The 4815-nt window shown below is 42.4% G+C and overlaps 1 pseudogene; it reads left to right on the top strand.

Annotated features, from left to right (window-relative positions):
* Nucleotides 1-2412, top strand: LOC146550616 (uncharacterized; annotated as a pseudogene).
* Nucleotides 2413-4815: the final 2403 nt, after the last annotated feature.

Below are 4815 nucleotides of genomic sequence, written 5' to 3'. Positions count from 1 at the left end.
ATGATAAAGACTCTGACCCCTAAGTACAAAGCCCCAAACAGAGACAGTTTAACCAACCACTTGATCCCTGCTTGGTATGCAGTTGAAAAGGCAAATCTGATTTCTGACCTGAAACATGTGTTGAAGGTAGCCATCACTGCAGATGGATGGACAAGTTTTAGTCAAGATCATTACCTCACAGCTGCATTATGTCAGGAATGGCCAGGCTCAAGAAAAAGTCCTCAAAACCAAACCAGTGTACCAGGCATAGACAGGAGCAGCTGTAGCAGAAGAGATTGATGAGATCTTGGAGGAGTATGGTATCAAAGACAAGGTTGTGGCAGCCACTGTTGATAATTAGGGATGGGTATCGTTTAGGTTTTGTCCGATACCGGTGCCAAACCGGTACTTTTGAAACGGTGGTGGTACTTAAAGGGTGCTCGAACCTGTGCTTAAAGAATGTAACACACAAACTTTGTCCAAAAATGTCTTATGCTTATATTTTTAGCAGTCTCTTTTTTCTGCAAAATGATAACCAAGTTAGCCTTTTCTGTTGATATAACATACCTGCTTTGGTTGGAACTGGTGCTTAAACAATGGAAAACACAAACTTTGTCCTAAAACCTCTCATGTTTAGCTGTGTTCTTTTGTAAAATGATCACAATGTTAGCCTTTTCTCAAGCTAAGGGCATATATGGTATCACTCTTGGCTGGAAGCAGTGCTTAAACAATGGAAAAAACACAAACATTGTCCACAAACCTCTCATGTTTAGTTGTTTTCCATTTTTTCTTTGGTCATTTTAGCCTTTTTGGCCAGGGCAAAGGGAGTATCTGCTATCAAGAAGACAGCCACATGTAACTACGACAGTGTTTGCTAGTTCACCTTATGTGTATTAATTTAATAACGTGGTTAGCCTACTCACCGTAATTTACACACGAAGCTACTCACCCAGAGAAGAACGGCTGCTGCTGCCATCATCATCCGTCATCATTTCTGCTACACTGGCAGGGCAAGGGCCAGGACTCTCCTCTTCGGGTTCTTGGGGGATGTTGCTAACTCCAAGTCCGATAACAGGCACCACACCCGCAGTAGATGTGCTCGGTGTGAGGTCTTGCAGCAAGTTATCAAATACGGTGCATTTCTCAGCTTTTAAAAAATCGGTATGCGTTGCCAGGTGTTTTATCAGATTCGAGGTGTTACTTCTTTTGCACAATATTACCTTAAAGCACTTGCTGCAGGTTGCTGAGTTTGCATATTTTGCTGTGAAGTATAGCCAGACTTTTGACCGCTTCGCCTTGGGCATTTTTAATCTGTAGCTCTGCTCTAAAAGAACGTACACCTGGGTCGGCCTACTGTCCTTGGAAAGGTAAAATGATTGGCTAGAATCCAATGTGTATGACATGTCAGGAAAAAAAAACACTGAAATAAAGCACCGAAATGTGCACTGCTTTTCGGTATGATTACTACCATTTATGTCAGAACCAGTGCCATAATGGCACCGGATATCAGTACCCATCCCTATTGATAATGCGGCCAACATGGATGTAGCTGTCAAAAAGCTACAAATTCTCAAGTTTCCATGCTTTGCACACACCCTGAACCTTTGAGCTCAGAAGCTCTACAACTGTCTTGCCATTTCCAACTGGGCGGCAAGAAGTCACTCTGTGATTGTATGGATGAACAACATGGCAAAAGTGGTCCTGAAGGAGAAGCAAGAGTTGCTCAGTAAGCATAGTAAATAGTTTGTTCAGATTGTGTATATGTAAATCATTAGATCATGATCAAAGTAAATGTATAAACTAAGATAAGGAATATTACATTAGCATTTAAGTTGTGAATACAATACTCCCCAGAGCTGCCCAAGCATATGCTGCTCCTAGATGTAAAGACCAGATGGACCTCTCTGTATTTGATGATGGAGAGATTCTAGCAGCAGTTTCCTGCCATCCAGGCTCCAGCCATCGATCCACAGATAAGAAAGTCAATGGAAAAGGAAAGCTGAGTAGTACTGAAAAATAATGGGTATATGGCTTAACTTGTACTCAGGTTCGGCAATGACGACTTAAGAAAAGTAGAGGAGTTTGTGGTACTCATGCAGAAGCACTACACCTCCACACTAGCAGTTTCCAGCGACAAAAGTCAGACCTGTGGTGAGATTTTGCCCATCCTGCAAAAGCTACAGCAACACTACACCGTACAAGAAGATGACTTTGCCTTCACAAGGAGCATAAAGGAGAACATTTGGAAAGATCTTTCCAAACGATACTAGGATTCATTTATCATAAATAAAATGACAGTTATAAATACTTAAGGATAGTCATGATGTCACATTTTCCTCCCTTTTAAAATTTAAGGACACTGATATCCAGAGATTCATGGAGGAGGCCACTGTCTTGGACCTCCGATTTACAGTGGGGCAAAAAAGTATTTAGTCAGCCACCGATTGTGCAAGTTCCCCCACTTAAAATGATGACAGAGGTCAGTAATTTGCACCAGAGGTACACGTCAACTGTGAGAGACAGAATGTGAAAAAAAAATCCATTAATTCACATGGTAGGATTTGTAAAGAATTTATTCGTAAATTAGGGTGGAAAATAAGTATTTGATCACCTCAAACAAGGAAAGTCTCTGGCTCTCACAGACCTGTAACATCTTCTGTAAGAAGCTTTTCTGTCCCCCACTCGTTACCTGTATGAATGGCACCTGTTTGAACTCATCATCTGCATAAAAGACACCCGTCCACAGCCTCAAACAGTCAGACTCCAAACTCCGCCATGGCCAAGACCAAAGAGCTTTCGAAGGACACCAGGAAAAGTATTGTAGACCTGCACCAGACTGGGAAGAGTGAATCTACAATAGGCAAGCAGCTTGGTGTGAAAAAATCAACTGTAGGAGCAATCATCAGAAAATGGAAGACATACAAGACCACTGATAATCTCCCTCGATCTGGGGCTCCACGCAAGATCTCATCCCGTGGGGTCAAAATGATCATGAGAACGGTGAGCAAAGATCCCAGAACCACACGGGGGGACCTGGTGAATGACCTGCAGAGAGCTGGGACCAAAGTAACAAAGGTCACCATCAGTAACACACTGCAACGGCAGGGAATCAAATCCCGCAGTGCCAGACGTGTTCCGCTGCTGAAGCCAGTGCATGTCCAGGCCCGTCTGAAGTTTGCCAGAGAGCACATGGATGATACAGCAGAGGATTGGGAGAATGTCATGTGGTCAGATGAAACTTTTTGGTATAAACTCAACTCATCGTGTTTGGAGGAAGAAGAATACTGAGTTGCATCCCAAGAACACCATACCTACTGTGAAGCATGGGGGTGGAAACATCATGCTATGGGGCTGTTTTTCTGCCAAGGGGACAGGACGACTGATCCGTGTTAAGGACAGAATGAATGGGGCCATGTATCGTGAGATTTTGAGCCAAAACCTCCTTCCATCAGTGAGAACTTTGAAGATGAAACGAGGCTGGGTCTTCCAACATGACAATGATCCAAAACACACCGCCCGGGCAACAAAGGAGTGGCTCCGTAAGAAGCATTTGAAAGTCCTGGAGTGGCCTAGCCAGTCTCCAGACCTCAACCCCATAGAAAATCTGTGGCGGGAGTTGAAAGTCCGTGTTGCTCGGCGACAGCCCCAAAACATCACTGCTCTCGAGAAGATCTGCATGGAGGAATGGGCCAAAATACCAGCTACTGTGTGTGCAAACCTGGTAAAGACCTATAGTAAACGTTTGACCTCTGTTATTGCCAACAAAGGTTATGTTACAAAGTATTGAGTTGTGTTAGGGAAAATATTCTAAAACACTTCTTCGGTAAAGACTCAGAGAAGAGAAACACACAGAACTTCTTGCTAGCAAGGGCAGTCTCAATGACTCGCGCTGAGCACTGCCCCTGGTCTTTATTTTATACTCCATTGAACGTGTGTGTGTGTGTGTGTGTGTCCTGCTGATCAAAGGGTCATAAAAGGTACATTCTTGGTCAGGAGAAGGGTGAAGAAGTCCAGCAGTTAAAGCACTTAGACTAAAACAAACGTAACTACGTTAATCCTGCCATAAAACAATAAAACCAGGTACAAGCTCTCTCGTTCTCCCAGGACGTGGGGGTGCATTCCTGAGGTGCACGCCAAGCCTGCAGCCTGCTAGAGATCACACACAATTGATTATATGCCTCTAAGTATACATGGTTGAATATTTCCTAATACAAATAACTACATGCAGTATTCTACCATATGCAAACTTATATCACTAAAAGATTATACTGACTACTAAATACAATTTTCCATAGACAAGTTGTATTTTTGTTATTGACCAAATACTTATTTTCCACCCTGATTTACGAATAAATTCCTTACAAATCCTACCATGTGGATTCATGGATTTTTTTTCACATTCTGTCTCTCACAGTTGAAGTGTACCTCTGGTGCAAATTACTGACCTCTGTCATCATTTTAAGTGGGGGAACTTGCACAATCGGTGGCTGACTAAATACTTTTTTGCCCCACTGTAAATTCAAAGTGGATAAGGATGAAGTCTGGGACAGGAGATGAGGTATTTCAATATGACAGTTCATTTTTCATTGTAGCACATTTCCATTGCGAGAGTGATACCTTTCATCTATGGATCCGTGGTACTTTGATTTGTTTGTTTATTTGTCACTTTCTACTCAAGCACCTAGAGCAAGGAGTCACACAGGGAGAGTTGCTCGAAGATGAGGATGAGGATGAAGAAGACTATGTAAGTTTAGTTCATTGTGATAATAATTTAAATGTCATGGATTTTTCATTTTTTGCTTCATTTTTTATTATGTCCATTTAATTTCAGGCGCT

The sequence above is a fragment of the Mchenga conophoros genome, linkage group LG20 (assembly GCF_057382185.1).
Source record: "Mchenga conophoros isolate Kocher_MC1m ecotype Shallow Benthic linkage group LG20, M_conophoros_male_GT1.1, whole genome shotgun sequence".
NCBI lineage: Eukaryota > Metazoa > Chordata > Actinopteri > Cichliformes > Cichlidae > Mchenga > Mchenga conophoros.
The sequence above is the reverse complement of the archived record's forward strand: the minus strand, read 5'-3'. Positions and strand labels throughout refer to the sequence as shown.